Raw genomic sequence first — 16,388 nt, 5'->3', positions numbered from 1 at the left:
AAGATGTCGTTTCTTAAGTTAATGAGGTGACTTTTAGAAAACACCTAAGGACTAAGGATGGGGGCTGGTTGCCAGAACAGTCTACCAGGTTGGAGCTTTCATTCCTATCCTCCTGGGAAAAGAGAAAGGCTGGCAACTGAAGCAATCACCAGTGGCGAATGATTTAATCATTCATGCCTGTGTAATAAAACTTCCATTAAAAAACCTAAAAGCACAGGGTTCAGGTAGGTGAACACATGGAGATTTGAGTCGCATAGTTTCCTCAGAGAGAAGGTGAAGTCTCCTTGTCATTACCCTATACCTTGCCCTATGCATCTCTTTCATCTGATTTTTGTGGCTTATAGCTGTTGTAATAAATACAATAAGTAAAATGCTTCCCCGGACTCTGTAGGCCACTCTAGCAAATTGACCAAACCTAAGGAGGAGGTTGTGGGAACCTCTGATTCATAGCCAGTTGGTTAGACTTGGGTCTGACATCTGAAGTGGAGGAGGGGTACAGGAGATAATCTTGTCGGACTGAACCCTTTACCTGTGGTATCTGATGTTTTCTCCAGGAAGGTAGTGTCAGAATTAAATTGTAGGACTCCTACTCGTGTTGGGAGAGTGGTGGTTGGGAGAGTTGCTTTGCGGGGCAGGAGAACAAACTCTCTCTCTCTCTCTCTTTGTCTCTCTGTCTCTCTCTCTCTCTCTCTCTTTCTCTCTCTCCCTCCCTCCATCCCTCCCTCCTTCCCTCTCCTCCCTCTCTCTCCTCCCACTCCCCCTCACACACACATCTCTCTCTCTCCCTCCTCCTCCCTCTCTCACACACCTCTCTCTCTCTCTCTCTCTCTCTCTCTCTCTCTCTCTCTCTCTCTCTCACACACACACACACACACACACACACACTGGAATTGGCACCAAACCCTCAGAGTGACTGACTGGAGTGACCAATCACCTACAATTTTGAGGTTTTTGCAAGCTCAGTCAGTAACATCAGATAGCTTCACCAGTTGCTAAAATAGGACTTTACTAGAATTTTGCCTTGTTGCTAAATAAGAGTCCAGGCATATTCAAAGGATTTAATTGAATAAGTTTGATAAAGGGACTTTATAGAGGTCTACACAGGGTTATTGGACTAAAAAGAAATCCTGAAACACCCAGGGACTAGCAAGACCTTAAGTGTGAACACTCTTAGGATGAGTAGGAAGAAGCTGTTACTGATTTCCAGCAAGAACTGAGGCCATGGAAGTAGGGTTCTGCCCCGCAGCAGGGCTGGCTGTTGATAGGAAAGGAGCAAGAAACATAAATATCCCTTTCTCACTTCTTTCCAATTCTGCCAGTGCCTCCAAATGGATGAACGCAAATGGAATCTCAAAGGCAATGGTTTACTAGATGGCTAGTTCATGAGACCCAGGATTGGGAAGGAACAGAGAACAATGAATTTGGAGGTCCAAAAATAATAGCAAATTTTCACATTGGAATAATTTTTGTAAATACTGCACACTAACTAATTGTGCCACTGGAGCATGGCATTGGAATAACCTGAATTGTCAATTTTTCTCTTCAGTGTGGACTGGAAAAGTTTTGTTTGCATGTGGGCAGATTTGTGCAGCACCCATTCTGGTTCCTATGTTGAAGCCCTGACCCCCAAGGTAGGTTTGCCAGGTAATAAAAATTTGTTTCCAGTTACTTCAAGGGTCATTTTATATAGTGACTCTGTAATGCCAAGTTTGGGGGGTGGCACATTCGGTCTTTGCTCTCTTCTTCTATCCATTCAGGTTCCTTCTGAAGCCCTTCCCCCCATCATAATGCCTCTGTGAGCCACAGCCCTTTGTTTGGCACATGAAATTCCTTATTCTGTTATTGATTTTATCATGTTGTGGGAATTCTGCAAAGTGGTCTCAGGTTCCAGATATACTTCACATTCATATACCTCACAGGAAAATAGATGTTCCTATTTTGCTGGGTTCCCCTCAGTAGACATGGGTTGCAGAGATCTGTCACTCATCTCTTATTTCAGAGTCTCCAGACCTTCCCAAGTTCCCAGTTACCTCTTTTCAAAGACTTAGACATCTCCAATATGAAATTAGCTTTGCTTCCTTTCTGATTCTTTCTCTCCCCAGAACCAAAAGAATCATTTATAGTCTAGACATATTCATTTTTCTATGTTCTACCAAAGTCAATACTTAGCTTCCTATCTTGGTTTGACTGTGCCATTCATTCTTCCTTGAAACAATAAAAGAAGAAATAAAACAATAGGAAATTCGGAGTGGCAGGAAGAGGAAGCATTACCTACTCCAAAATACCATCCTTCAACTCCTGAGACTTGTAATTTCATAAGAAAGTCTGGGAGTCTCAGAAGTCACTATTCAAATATTGTCAGGACACAGAGCAAGGCCTTGATGACTGCTTTACAGAGCTTCTTCTAGACACAAAACAACACACCAGTTTCATTAACTGCCCATTTGACCCTGAACCTCAGTTCGGTCCTGCTTTCTGCAGACAGTGAGGGTGGAACACAAGAGCAGCATTATTCATTTCTCACAGCTGGGAGACAGAAACCGAGGGGAAATGTGGATTTCAGGATAATGTTTGGAATCTTTTCCCAGTCTGAACTGGAGAAAGGAACAGAGGCTGAGTCATGAACAACTAACCAGAGGCAACTGAATGCTTCAGAGTTAGAAGATGGGTCAGCCTACACAGCACCTGGGAAGCTGAGGTCAAAGCACTGAGAGGAATATTCAGACAGGCACTGCGTCTAGGAACATCCAATTTGGCAGGCAGAATTGTCATGAGAAGCCAAAGGTCAGGGTCAGTGGCCATAAGAAGATTTATATCAAGAGGAATGTGTGTTGAATGGCACACAGAATACTGAGTAATCTGTCTTTTGGGCCTGCTGGGCAGTATTCTAAAGACCCAACTTGAGGGTCCAAAACAGAAAAGCATTGACACTGTAATTAACACAATATTTCCTAATGCTTTTGATAAACACTCCCTGCTCCATCTAAACATCTGTGAATGGAAAAAAATATTTTGTGAAATAATGTATATTATTTTAAATTTATATGATATTTTTTATTTTGTAATTTTGTAATTTTAATTTATATATCAAGAGTATGGAAATAAGCATGCATTGTTCTTATGAGGAGATAAAGGTATATCTAGATATATATCTCTAGATATATAAAGACATATTTCTAGCCTCAGCTCAGAGACATTTTATCTTTTTTCTTTTAAGAGTGATCTGAAAGGATAATTTTACAGAGAAACCCCCAAAGTTGTGAAATACATTTAGCATTTCCTGGATGTAAAGTATTAAGCAGACACATAAGAACTTTCCAAAAATCTATGCCCACTTTGAGATGAGGGGTTTTCAAATGAAGGCTAAATGGCTTTTTACCAAGTTGCTCAGTGGGAGGTCTTACTTTGGTGAATTCACTGCATCCATGAGATCCAGGTTTTATCACTGTCCTAGAGTCAGATGCAAGTGGGGACAGTGACTTACACTAATCAAATTAAAATCAAAGCACATCAGGAGACTGAATGCTTATAGGACACAATGAAAATGATTTTGATCCAGTGAAAGAAATTTTATGTCCCCTGCTAGGGACAGTTCCTTCCTAGAGAGGTCAAAATACCATCTCTCAAGTTGCAAGGTAAGCACAGAATCACAGCAAAGGGGGTGGAGAGTCTGGGAGGGTTCTATCCAGGCCATGGTGTGGTATGATGAATCATTCCTAACCCTTTGTGACAGAATGCCTCTCTAGCAATTAAATTAAGGTTGTCTTGCAGATTCAGTGTGTTCTTAGCTTGGACAAGGCTGGAAAAATACTGCCAAGTTTTGTTCAGTTGAGCTACACTTTCTGTGATTCAGACTGTCCCTTTGTGTTCAGGTATTACAGTACAACTGATTTGACTCAATATTAACTATTCTCTTGTGTGTCTGAGACACAGCTCACCTTGTGTGCAGCTGAGGACAATGCAAATCCTTTGATCGCATGCTTAGAAACTGTCACTTATTCATTCATCTAGATTTCTAAATATTATTCGTGAATTCTTAGTTGAACCTTGGAAGTTAATCTTTTTCCCTTATCTCCAACTTCATAGAGGACAGCTCATACCTCAGACCTACACTCACAGCTTAAAGCTCCACTAGAAAGATAACAAATGACAGACTAAACTTTAGTGTCATCAAAGGTTATGTTTTGGGAAAAGAGAAACTATCTGTATGTCATCTATCATATATAGGTAAGATATCAGACATCATTTATATTCCACTATAATCAGAGGGCACCTTTTAAGATTTGAAAGGAGTTTCATCTGAGAAAAATTCTTTAACAAATTATCTAACAATAAATTTCCCAAGTAAGTGATATAGGTTGAAAATATAAGAGGCATACAAAGAACTCAATAAATTATTGGGGAACCATTAGAGATTATTTAAGGGAGCATGGAGTTTGGAGGTCATCCTCCCACCACATAAATCCCAGGTTCTGGTCCAGGAAGTGACACTGGACCAAGGTGTCCAATATAGAAAAGCAATTTTTGCTTTTTCTCCTCAACTCATAGGCAGTTGCAGAACCTGTATCCTAAAAAAACAGAGAAGTTTTACTGCAGAAATAGTTTCAAAAACAATCTAGGACAAGGAGGAGGGAGAACTTGAACTGTAGTACAATTGTAACAGAGACCCTGGCCAGTTCTGTGAGAGAATGGATCTAGGATGGTCCTTCTCAGATGTCTAGAGTCCCAGCCATGGGAATGGGATATAACCTTGTCTAAATTGACTTTCTTTAACTGAGGACAAATCCTATAAAGACACTCAAGGGAGAGTCTTTAGCCACTAACATTCCTAGAAAATGTGGAAATGAATGTCTCAGTCATAGATGGTGCACCAGAACTTCCAACCACAGCTATCAACCATTTAACAGCATGTAGTCATGCAAGTTGGAGATCGATGGCATGAACATTGTTAGCATTGAGATATTGCTGTTCTGTTTTTTTCTAAATAAATTTCTAAGAGATAGCAGTATTGAGTAAGAGATATCATTCCCAGACCATTTCACCATAAAGGCAGTATGTTTCCTGTGCTAAGCCACCTCCATCCACAAAAAAGGAGCCAACACGTAACACTGCCTAACACAGCCTCTTCCATCACCCCATATTTGTGGAGGCAATATGGTACAGGACAAGTGATGGGTGGCTGCTTACTGGGGAGAGAGAGGGACAGTGATAGGGAGGGCAGGAAACACACTTTGTAACTATGCCCCTGAATCTGGTGGGACTATATGAATGGGATGCTAGTCGTTTGATCATAGCCCTGGCACAAAGATAACCTCAGAATATCTAATAACTTTATCACTGATGGCCTATCTCCTTGATCTTGATGCCAGATGTCCTTACTGTAGCAGCTCCTTCACCTCTTTCCCTCTCTTATGTCAAACCACAATTGACAAATGACAAGAAATGTATTGGAATGAAGGTTTAGATGACTCAGTCATTGTGCCTTCTCTCTAGCACACACCCTTCCGCAAAATATTTAGCTGAAATCATTTGCAATCAGCTATAATGCAGATAAGGCATCGGTCATACTCCTGGCAGCACACCACAGAAGAGAAGGGAAATTCTGGAAGATGTGAGGAGACTGAGAGTTAACTGCCCAGTGTTTCTTTTGATTTTCCTTTTTGCTAAAAGAAACCCAATTTTATTTTGAGTGACCATATACTCAGCTAAAAGACTACATTTCCCATGCTCCCATGTACTTAGATGTTGTTATAGGACAGGGAGAGGGGCAGCCCAAACCCCCGCAAACCTGCCTATTCTAAATGGGTTCTGCCATCCGCCGCATCAACACAAAACATAGGAGACTTTAATGGGAAGGAACTTTAATTAAACTAGGAAACAATACAGGTAAGGCAAAGAGTCTAGTTTCTAAATGAAGCATACAGAGTTACCCGTCCCCTCGTGGGTAAAACTCCATCCATATGGGATCGGCCCAGAACAAGGCCCCAAAGCCTGCCACAAGTCTAAAGCATCTTCCAGTGGGGACCCACAGAAAAGGGTCACAAACAACCAGACAAGCCCGGAAGGAAAAGAGCAAAATCAACATCAAGATAAAAGCTGCCATTGTCACCTCCCCACGGGTCTCACCCACATCTGTGTCACCCAGTCCACGACCAAAAGACAAGCACAGTTTCTTCACGTGTCTCTAGGCTCCATGCGCCTCCTCCAGGTCTCCTGGCTCCATCCTGATTCCTTCCTCAGTCTCTTCTGCCGCTTCTCCTCTTCCTGCTCAGCTCCACCCTCCCTTGGGCGGGGCAGGGAACCTCCCCCTTTCCTGGGGACCACCCTGTTACAATGTGACTAAATTAATGTAAATAACAGTCAGTGGGGAAAAACACAGAGGAAAGACTTTTTAATCAGGTTGAGTCAATTCACAGACTACTTTTTATTCAGCACCTCTCTCTTTTGTTCCTCTTACTGGAGCTTGAACATAATAACCAGGGGATCAGATATTTTGGACATGAGTTAACATTGAGAATGATGGAGCAGAAAGGTAAAGACCCTTGTCCCTTAAAAACGCTAGAGCTGTTGTGCCAATCCTAGACCACCTACTTCCTGTAAATGAGGGAGAAATGAACCTCTATCTTCTCTATCTTGTTTAGAACATTTTTTTGGATTTTCTGTTATATGCACCCAAAACAAATCCTAACTGACACAGAATTTGCTTCCAGAAACAAGGCACTAGAAACAACAGAATTCAAAATACCAACCTGGCTGAATGGAGGCAGTTTGGAAGCAGATATTAAGAATTCAGACATCATCGCCTGAGAACCCTGCTGCCCTTGTTACTGCAGTAGTGAAGCATTTTGTCAATCTGTTTACTACTGTACCTTGGCAATCAGACTGCATGCTGACCAAAGTTGAAGTGTCGGGAAAATGATATGAAAATTAAAAACCCTGATATGTGCTAGTCTCTTCCTGCTGTTCTCTGCAGATTCCTTCAAGAGAAAAAGGAGCTCACATTAGAGCTAGCCATACTAAAAGCACAGATGGAGAGAAAAACCAACTTACTAAGGAAGATACTCCTACCTACAGTCTGCAATCTGGATTGAATAGGACACTCATAGTTTAGGTCTTGCAGTATTGAAAAAGTATCTAGAGCAATATTGAAAAAGCCAAATGCATTTGTGCCCCAAACTGAAACAGTTACCAGCAGTAGCTGTAAAATTGCTGTCTTTACAAGAGATAAGACTGATATCCTTTCATAGAAAATTAAGAACTTGCTAACAAATAGAGGATTACAGGTATTATATTTCTGTCCAAGCACATTGTATCAGATGCCTCAAGGAAGTGATTGTCTATTTGAGAAGGCAAAGCTTAGTAAAGCCCAGAGGCCAGTAAATAAAGATGAGACCTTTCAGCCTAAAAGCTCTTTCTAGCCTTTGCCTGTAATTTGCATACAACTGAATAGAAGCAACAAAATTGGAAACTTGCTTAACTTTAAATAATGCAAAATAATAATCATTATAAACTTAAACATGGTCAACAACACCCTTCAAAACAATCCTTGAGTCCTAAAACCTTGGACTAGCAGCACTTGCACTAGCATATTTTACATGGGTCATGGAGGGTGATGAGTAATGGCAAGACTTCTAGCATTCAAGGGCAGAGACAGCCAAAGAGACGGACAAAGGAGAGAGTATTTTCAGGGAGAAGAACTGAGTCTACCTGATTAACCAACTCATCATGTATTCCATTGAAATCTTCCATGGAGAAGGCTGGGAATTCTTGCTATTCTTACTTAAAAGGATTGGATAATTGCTGTGCATCAGTGTTTCCTGTTCTCTGGTTTTGTATATATGTTAGTATTGATTACAATCACCACGTTTCTTCCCCATCATGGTGCACTTGTTCTTTGGGAAGAAATAACTTGCTTTTGAGTTTATGTGTTACTAGACCACAAGAAGGAAAAAAAAAAAAAACACTTTAATATGGTAGAAATGACTGTGTAGCGTCCAGATAGCCTTAGTCTTGAGGTGACTATAGTAATTTGATAAAAATTTAGAATTGATGCTTCTAGAGAGTTGACGGTTGTATGTTCTTCATGGATATTGGGGAGCAAAGGGGCAGACCATACCAGAAAGTTAACTTCCTAACTATATCTACTCCTCCCTTCTTTCTAACAGAACTTGATTATTCTTTGAGCATGTCCCTGATTTATTTTATATTTTTTTAAGAGTCATGTATTTTTATTTATTTATTTATTTGTTTATTTATGCATGCACTGGGTACAGTCAGAAGCGCGGGAGGGTGAGAGAATTCACCAGAGCCAGAGCGGGGAGCAGAGCAGGCAGAAGGACCAAAGTACACTGCTGAGGGGAGCAGCGGGCGGCAGGAGAGGTCTGCGCACCATGTGGGACCCTCTGCTGGTGGCTGGGGAGCAGCCGGGGATCGAACCGGCGCGGCAGAGGCCGCGGGCAGCTTTGCAACCCAGCGCTCAACTGCTGTGCCACCGGGGAGGCCCAAGAGAGTGTCCCTGATTTAAAAGAAAGAATAAATGAAGGTAAAAATCAAACAGATAACTTTTAACATACTCCCTTAGAACTAGAGATGGTAATGAGGGTCTTTCAGGAAAGCTCATTAAATGGGGATGATTCCTCTGAGAAGTGTGCTTTAATTTTTTGCATTCCCTCTTTTTCTTTTTTACTGCCAAAAGCATAGAGCTAATCATTGGAGCTCTGCCAATCAGCTCAGACAAAAAAACCAAACTTGACTAGGAAGTTGTGCTCTAAAATGGTGGAGTATAAAGATGGAAGGAGCCTGGCTCCTCCTATCATGATATATTAGCCTTTATCTGGTGCCAGTTGTTTTATTATTATTTTTTTAATAGAGAAAATGTCATTTGTGTTTTCTGTTATCTTCAGATTAATTGACTCTTATTCCAGTGCCTGGGATAAGAAGAGCCTTAACACTTCAGAAGTCATTGTTTGTTTGTATTGCAATATCATAATATTTAAAGTTACTGCTCATATTATATCCATAAGGACAATTTAGTAATCACAGAACTTCCTTGGCCATTCCCTGAGAGTGGAGATTCCCAAAGTCATGTTTAGGAAAAGCTAGAAAACAAATTACATGGGGTATGACCTCTGAGGAAAAGCGTGCTTTGTTTTGACTCAAGTTCTGCCCAACAACAAGAGTGTTTATAACTGTATCCAAATATACAAGAGACAGAAAGAGATTAGGGACGTTTATGTTTGAACTAGCTTGCTAGATGTCTACAGACTAGCTATGTGGTCATTTTATTTGTCACATAGAAAGAGTAGTATTGTTTTCATTGATTAAGAGTGTAAATCTCATGCTCTAGTAAAGGGAAAATTCTCAAGGCTTTTCCAGTTTATGACCATGTGGGAATAACTATAGCTTGTTACCTGATTTATTTTTCCAAAGGTGCTAGGGATTCTACTGCTATAACAAATCACCACCAATTTACTGGTGATAAACAGCACCCATTTATTCTCAGAGTTCTAAAGGTCAGAAGTCATAAAATGGGTCATCAGGGATCTGTTTCTTCTGATGCTAGGGAAGAATTCTATTTCCTTTCAGAGCTTTCTGGATTCCTTGGCTTGTGAATCTGTCCTCCATATTTAAAGCCTGTATGTGACATCTTCTAATCTTTCTTACCCTCTGCTCCCATCTTCACATTGCTTCTCTCTGACTCTTTACAGTCTCCCTTTTATGAAGATCCATGTGATGATGTTGGACCCACTTGGAAAATCTAAAATAATGTTCCCCACCTCAAGATTCCTTACATAATCACAACTACAAATTCTCTTTTGCCATATATAGTGTCACATTCATGGTTCCAGAGATTAGGACATGACCTTTTCTGTGAAAGTCAAGGTTCAGCCACCTAACAGCAAGGCAAACTGGTATCCTCTTGAGAGTTCATGTTGCCCTATGTTTCCATATCCCTAAATATCTCCCTCTGCAACTCTACCAAATTGTCCCATTTTTTGCCATTAAAATTTTCATCAAGAGACCTCTATGAAAATAAATGTATCACTTCTAGTATTAAAGCATAAAGCTGTCAGCTTTTCTTTGGATTCCCTGTCAAGCCGTACCTACCTTGGAGATGATGAGAAATTGTCTGTAGGCCAATTAAATTTTACTAGGGGAAAAGTTATATTGACAGTGTGTGCTTGCACAGGGTACTTCTGTGGAGGCCTTCAATGAGGTGCAGATATGGTTGGGAGACAGCTGGAGGTACTTCATAACCTTGAGTAGTGGATGTATATAAACACAATGCTCAAAAAGACAAAGAGGGTTTGACTAGTTTGCATTCCCACTAGCAGTATAGAAGAGTTCCATTTTCACCACATCCTCACCAACATTTGTAGTTGCTAGTTTTTTTAATATGTGACATTCTCACTGGTGTAAGGTGGTATCTCATTGTGGTTTTGATTTGCATTCCCCTGGTTATGAGGGATGTTGAACATATTTTCATATGCCTGTTGTCCATTTGCATTTTCTCTTTGGAGAAGTGTTTTTTAAGTTCTTCTGCTCCTAAGGATCTACCCAAAGGACATAAAAACATTAATTCAAAAGAATACATGCACCCCTATATTTCTTTTATTAAAGATTTATTTATTTTATACAAGAATCAGGGTACAGGCCAGATGCACGGGAGGGTGAGAGGATCCACCAGAGACAGAGAGGGGGAACTGAACAGTCAGACTGACTGAAATACACTGCTGAGGGGACAGTGGGTGCAACAGAAGAGGTCTGCCGTGCCATGTGGGACCCTCGCTGGCCTGCCGGGAATGCCGGCGCTGCAAAGGCTGAGGACAGCTTCACAGCGCAGTGCTCAACTGCCTGCGCCACCAGGCGAGACTCCCACCCCTATATTTATTGCAGCACTATTTATATTAGGTAAGACTTGGAATCAAACAAAATGCTCAAAATTAGATGACTAGATCAAGAAGATGTGGTATATATACACAGTGGAATATTATACAGCAATCAAAAAGATAAATTAATGCCTTTCGCAGCAACGTGGATGGAGCTTGAAGGGATTATGTTCAGTGAAATAAGTCAGAAGGAAAAAGAAAACACTGCATGGTTTCACTTATAGGAGGAATATAGGGGAATCAAGGAAAAAATAGTAACAAAAAAACAAAGCAAGAATAAACAGATGACTATAAATCAGACATTCTGTAGGGGAGAAGGAAGGAAAGGTATCAAAACGAGGGTGGGAAGAGCACAAGGGCCTATGGTGATGGTACACAGGTGAGTTGGTGGTGGAAATTCTATGGGGACTACACCTGAGAAAAGAAAGCAAACATAGTAAGAAAAAAATAGCTTGAAAAAAATGAAAAAAAAAAAAAAAAAAAGTAAAGAGTGTATTTGATACTCTGCAAAGAAAGTGGAATCTTCTTTTGTTCAAGAGTGTCTAGGGATAGGTCCACTGAAAATAGCTAACATGAGTGAAGTGTTTATTATATGCCATTGTAATAGATTAAATATTGGTCCTAATGTTAGGGGGGAAAAGGATGTCCTAAAGCTAATTTCATACAGGCTTTGTGGAATCCACCCCCACCCCAGGCCAAAGCCAAAGACACTGGGAATTCCAAATCCCATCACCACCAAAGGGAAGGTGGCTGGGACCTGAGGGTGGGCTTAAGCAGCCAGGTTGATATAAGGCAGACATGTGGGCTTTGGAGGGGTCCCCCATTTTGGCTCTCCACCAGCTCGCAGTGTCCGGCCAGCTCTGAGAGTGCCTTTGGGTTTCCGGGTCGGTGGATCGGGTAGGACGCATTAAAGACTTTATTTCCCTATTTTCTCCCTGAGTTGTACATTTTCCTTATTTCCTTTTCCCTTGTAAATCAACCTTTTATTAACCTTTTGTGTGTGCCTGTAGTGGAGTATTAATAAGTCCCTTTTAAGCGCGCGGGTGAGGACCCACAACCAGGCAACCCGTTCAATATCAGGGCTGCCCTATAACATTAATTCTTCATATTTTCTACTATTCAAATCCATGTCTGCAACCATGTAACTTTGCAACAAAGGCAGAATATATTTCCTTAGTCCTTGAATTTGTCCTTATCCACATGACTTATTTGACCAAAGGATGTCACCAGATAAGAAAGAAGCAGAGGTTTAACATGCTTGCTTGCCTGGGCTTGCCCTCTGCCATGGGAATAGACTATGCTTACTTAGTCCACTGACCCAAGGAGGGGAAGAGATTTGTAGCACATTGTCAGTGCAGCCTGCAGCAACTTAGACTTGCCCTCTTGATCTGACATCAGAGAAATAAATGTTTATTATTGTATGCCACAGAGACTTTTGTGATAGTTTAGGTCAGCTTGCTTATTTCCTGAGTCAGTCAAGAATTGTTCTAAGTGTTTTAGATGTGTTGAGGCATCTAAATTTTACTTGAATTTTATAAAGTAGATATTATTCTCCGTATTTGGTAGATGAGAAAACTTAAGAATTGAGTCATTAAGAAACTGGCTCAAGGGGCCTCCCCGGAGGCGCAGCGGTTGAGCGCTGGGTTGCGAAGCTGCCCGCAGCCTCTGCAGCGCCGGTTCGATCCCCAGCTGCTCCCCAGCCACCGGAGGATGGTCCCACATGGTGCGCAGACCTCTCCTGCCGCCCGCTGCGCCCCCAGCAGTGTACTTCGGTCCTTCTGCCTGCTCTGCTCCCTGCTCTGGCTCTGGTGAATTCTCTCACCTTCCCACACTTCTGACTGTACCCAGTGCTTGTATAAATAAATAAAAAATCTTAAAAAAAAAAAAAAAACTGGCTCAAGGGGCCACCCCTGGTGGCACAGGTGGTTGAGCGCAGCGCTGTGAACCTGCCTGCAGTCTCTGCAGCATAGGTTTAATCTCAGCTGGCCAGCGAGAATCCCACATGGCACTGTAGACCTTTCCTGGCTTGCCTGCTACTCCCCTCAGCAGTGTATTTCAGTTAGTCTGCCTGTTCTGCTCCCAGCTCTGTCTCTGATGAATCCTCTCACCCTCCCATGCATCTGGCCTGTACTCCAGTTCTTGTATGCATAAATAAATAAATCTTTTTTTTTTTTTTAAAGAAACTGGCTCGAGCTCATATAACTAATAAGTGTTGGAGCTACAATTTAAATTTGCACAGTGTGTCAATTGAGTTCTTAACTACAGGACTGCACATGGGTCATAACAAAAAGCATGCATTTCCTTTTTTCTCTCCTTTACTCTGTATGACCCATTTCCAATCTGTTCTAAAACATTGGGGATTCTTACCTTTTTGTAGATGAGTTAGATAAATCCACTGGATAGGGGTGCTGGATTCTGATATCATCAACAAGGAATTCAAGATTGCCCAAATAGAGAGAAATCTTTCCTTTGCCAATCAGTTGCTCACACTTTCAAGGCCTGATCTGGTAAAGAATATACTGGTAAAGCAAGGATATGTACACACAAATCAATGCATGGTGTGACCGACTGCTAAGGGACACCTATTTTCAAAAGGACTAGCAATTTAAATAATACCTTATTTCTTTGCCTCAAATCCCTGTAGAAGTTCATTCATTTTAGAAACTCTTGGGAGCTGAGTGCATAGGAGGTTGATATAACCATAGGGGGTAAGCAGTCATCTATAAATGAGACTCTAGGAACCAAACCTTTGAACATGGGTACTGAGGAATGAGATTTTCATGAAGCAAAGAACTGACAGAGATTAAAAGGAGTGTCAAGAAAAGTTGGATGTTCCTAGATAAAAAATAGGAGACCAAAAAGAAGCAAAATATTTGAGAATTGCCAATAAAGAACAATAAAAAGGATTATGTCAGAATTTCTTTAATTTTGTGACATATGTGTCATCTATATTTTGCCTGGTTGTTAGTAGTAGTAAAAAATAATAAGTCAAGTTGATAATGTTGTGGCAATAACCAAGGGAGTAGAGAGCCAGGAAACTCTATCTGCTGCTCAGTCTTGGGTGATGTTAATGGTGAGAGTGGTGAGGGTGGTTGTGGTGGTTGATGACCTCTATCATCATTTATTGTATTAATTTCCTTATGGTATTACTGAGTTTGATTTTTCAAAATAATCATGTAAAGGAGACACTAATGTTTTATCTCTTTTACCGTTGCAGGGTATGAGACTCAGAGAGGTTAAATTATTCTCTGATAGTGGAAATAACGTTCACAAATAAAAAATTTGACTTATTATTGCCTTTTAACAAAGAAACTGCTGAAAACAATTGCTCACCATTTTGTAAAGGAAAGGATACGTGACAGATTCCCTTGGAATTTCAGTGATAGATAAAGAGGCAGAAAGGAAAGTTGTGATACATGCAAAAAAGTATAACACATTAAGCTCTTGACAGCCACATCTCCCTGACTGGTCCAAGATAAGTGTTTAGGGATTCAGTCTTCTGTGGCCTTTACCACATTTTTTCCAGCCTACCCAACAGAATCTCTATCCTGTACCTTCTGGGAACATTGCCTTTTTGCTTTTCAGAATGCATCCTCATATAGCGCAAGGGCTGTCCAGGGCTGGCAAAGGACAAGTACTGCAATAGGGACTGGAGAAGCATCTGTAAGCCCAGGAGCCAGAGCAGGGAGTTCTTTCCATGACAGCAGGAAGGATCAAGACAACAGGGGCAGATTAAGCCAAAAGCATCTGAGAAAAATGCAATATAAAGGAGCCTGAGGTATATATAAAAGTCAACTTTTGGAAGCAGAAAATCAAGACCAAGAAAAATAGATTAAGGGCAAACTGTATAAGCAACCTAGATGGTTGTCTTGAATGTAGTTTGGTGCTTGAAACTGGCATCTGTAAACCTGGAGACATTATACATGAATGTGTTGGTTCTGCATTAAGTGCCAAGTTTCAGTTGGCACTGCTGGAATTGGAATCAAGCTTAAATCCTGCTCTGTTTGATGGTGGCCTAAACTCTGGTTTCACAGCTTGCCATTCCCTGTCTCAGGAAGTGTTTCCTTAAACCACTAGCTGCTAACTGGAATTCAGCCCTAAAAGAAACTGGTCACCAGGAAACACAATGCAATCATTATATCTGATCATAAGGATCTATAATTTTCATTTGTGCTGTAACCTCTTTTCAACCAATACCATCAGTTTGTACTCTCAGATACCAACACACCCCATATGACCCCTTTCTTTCTACTGCTCCCAGCATCCATTGCCTGGGTCCAGGCCTGTCCTCATATCGGGCCCCCCAGTTTCCATTTCTGTCCCTTCTAGTTATAGGCATATCATATATGCAGAAGGAAATCTTTCTCAAACAGTGGAGATTTCTTTGAAGATAATTGAAGTTAACAGAATTAACTGCTGTCTAGGGTACCAACCAGAAATTTACTTCTCTCAAATTTATTGCCCACCCCTTCCCTGCTCTGGCTTATATTTCAAAAGTTGGCTCATGAAAACTCTATCTCTGAGGTGCTCTTGTTAATTAGTTGAGTCCAGCTAATGGAAGTCAATGCCAGGACAGTGGAGGGTCTTTCCCTCACTTTCGATGCATCTATGGAAGTGACTTTGTCTCCTCCATGGTACCAATGCCTTTTAATTAATCCCCCTCTGAGGGCTGCAGCTCCTAAGCTCCGGTAACACTGTTCCCTCCTGTGTCTCTTCAGCTCTAAGAATGATAATGGTTCACCGCTATTATTAAATCTCTTTAATATTGCCACACAATTTCCTCTTTGAATTTTCAGCTCCTTCAATATCTCTTTCACTAGCTTCTACATACTTTCCAGGATTTCTACTGCCCTGGAGGCCACATCTACCTCAACCCAAATTTTCCAAATGGGGATTGGTCTGGGCCACCTTCTTGCTGTATAAGTGGTCTATAAATGCCTTGTTTTCAGGAATTTGTTTCCTTGTGATTCAAATACTGACATAAAATATCTTCATCACAATAAAAATGCAAAGTACAAAGTTGCTGTTCTGCACCATATCACAGAGGATGTGGAGACATTATTCAAATGTGTTCAGGACAATTGCTGCACATGCACTTGCAGGCTGATGGGGACTTAAAAATAGCACAGTCCATTAAAAGGGGGGAAAAGAAAGACTCTTTGGTAACAAAATAAGTGACTGTTGTCTTTGTCCCTGTTTCATACAGACACCAGCCCCCTAGCCAGACTCTTTGCAGAGTTGCAGTTTTCTAGGAAATGTAAGGATAAGCGGTAATTATAAGGACAGAAAGAAGAAACAAAGCCAGGGACAGAAGAATTTAGGACCACACAGCCCCTTTTGCTGCCTGCGGTCTTCTCGGCCACCTGCACAACTGAGCTGCCATCGCATGGTTACCTGGGATTGCTGGTGCTGCACTAAACAAAACTGCTACAGATGGTATTGAACAGAAAGGATCACTGAGGTGCTATGAAGAAAGTTCAAATTGCAGTGACTTGGAGA

At 41.2% G+C, this 16,388-nt stretch overlaps 2 long non-coding RNA genes across 3 annotated transcripts in view; one reads left to right on the top strand and one right to left on the bottom strand.

Moving 5' to 3' along the window:
* The window catches only part of LOC119256968 (uncharacterized), a 22,014-nt gene extending 14,620 nt beyond the window's left edge, over positions 1-7,394 (top strand). Inside the window, exons 3-4 of the long non-coding RNA XR_005127943.1 lie at positions 1,547-1,631; positions 6,711-7,394. This is a non-coding gene — a long non-coding RNA (uncharacterized LOC119256968). The remainder of the gene's footprint in view (positions 1-1,546; positions 1,632-6,710) is intronic.
* Positions 1-16,388, bottom strand: part of LOC129146777 (uncharacterized) — a 24,731-nt gene extending 8,343 nt beyond the window's left edge. The window contains exons 1-3 of one of the 2 annotated variants that reach the window (XR_008553980.1): positions 16,284-16,388; positions 13,257-13,393; positions 8,492-8,515 (exon numbers count right to left, since the gene is read on the bottom strand). This is a non-coding gene — a long non-coding RNA (uncharacterized LOC129146777). Of the gene's footprint in view, positions 1-8,491; positions 8,516-13,256; positions 13,394-16,283 lie in introns of those variants that run through there. The other variant, XR_008553979.1, reaches the window with a different exon arrangement.

This window comes from Talpa occidentalis, unplaced genomic scaffold (assembly GCF_014898055.3).
Source record: "Talpa occidentalis isolate TD23 unplaced genomic scaffold, MPIMG_talOcc4v2.1 talOcc4.4, whole genome shotgun sequence".
NCBI lineage: Eukaryota > Metazoa > Chordata > Mammalia > Eulipotyphla > Talpidae > Talpa > Talpa occidentalis.
The sequence above is the reverse complement of the archived record's forward strand: the minus strand, read 5'-3'. Positions and strand labels throughout refer to the sequence as shown.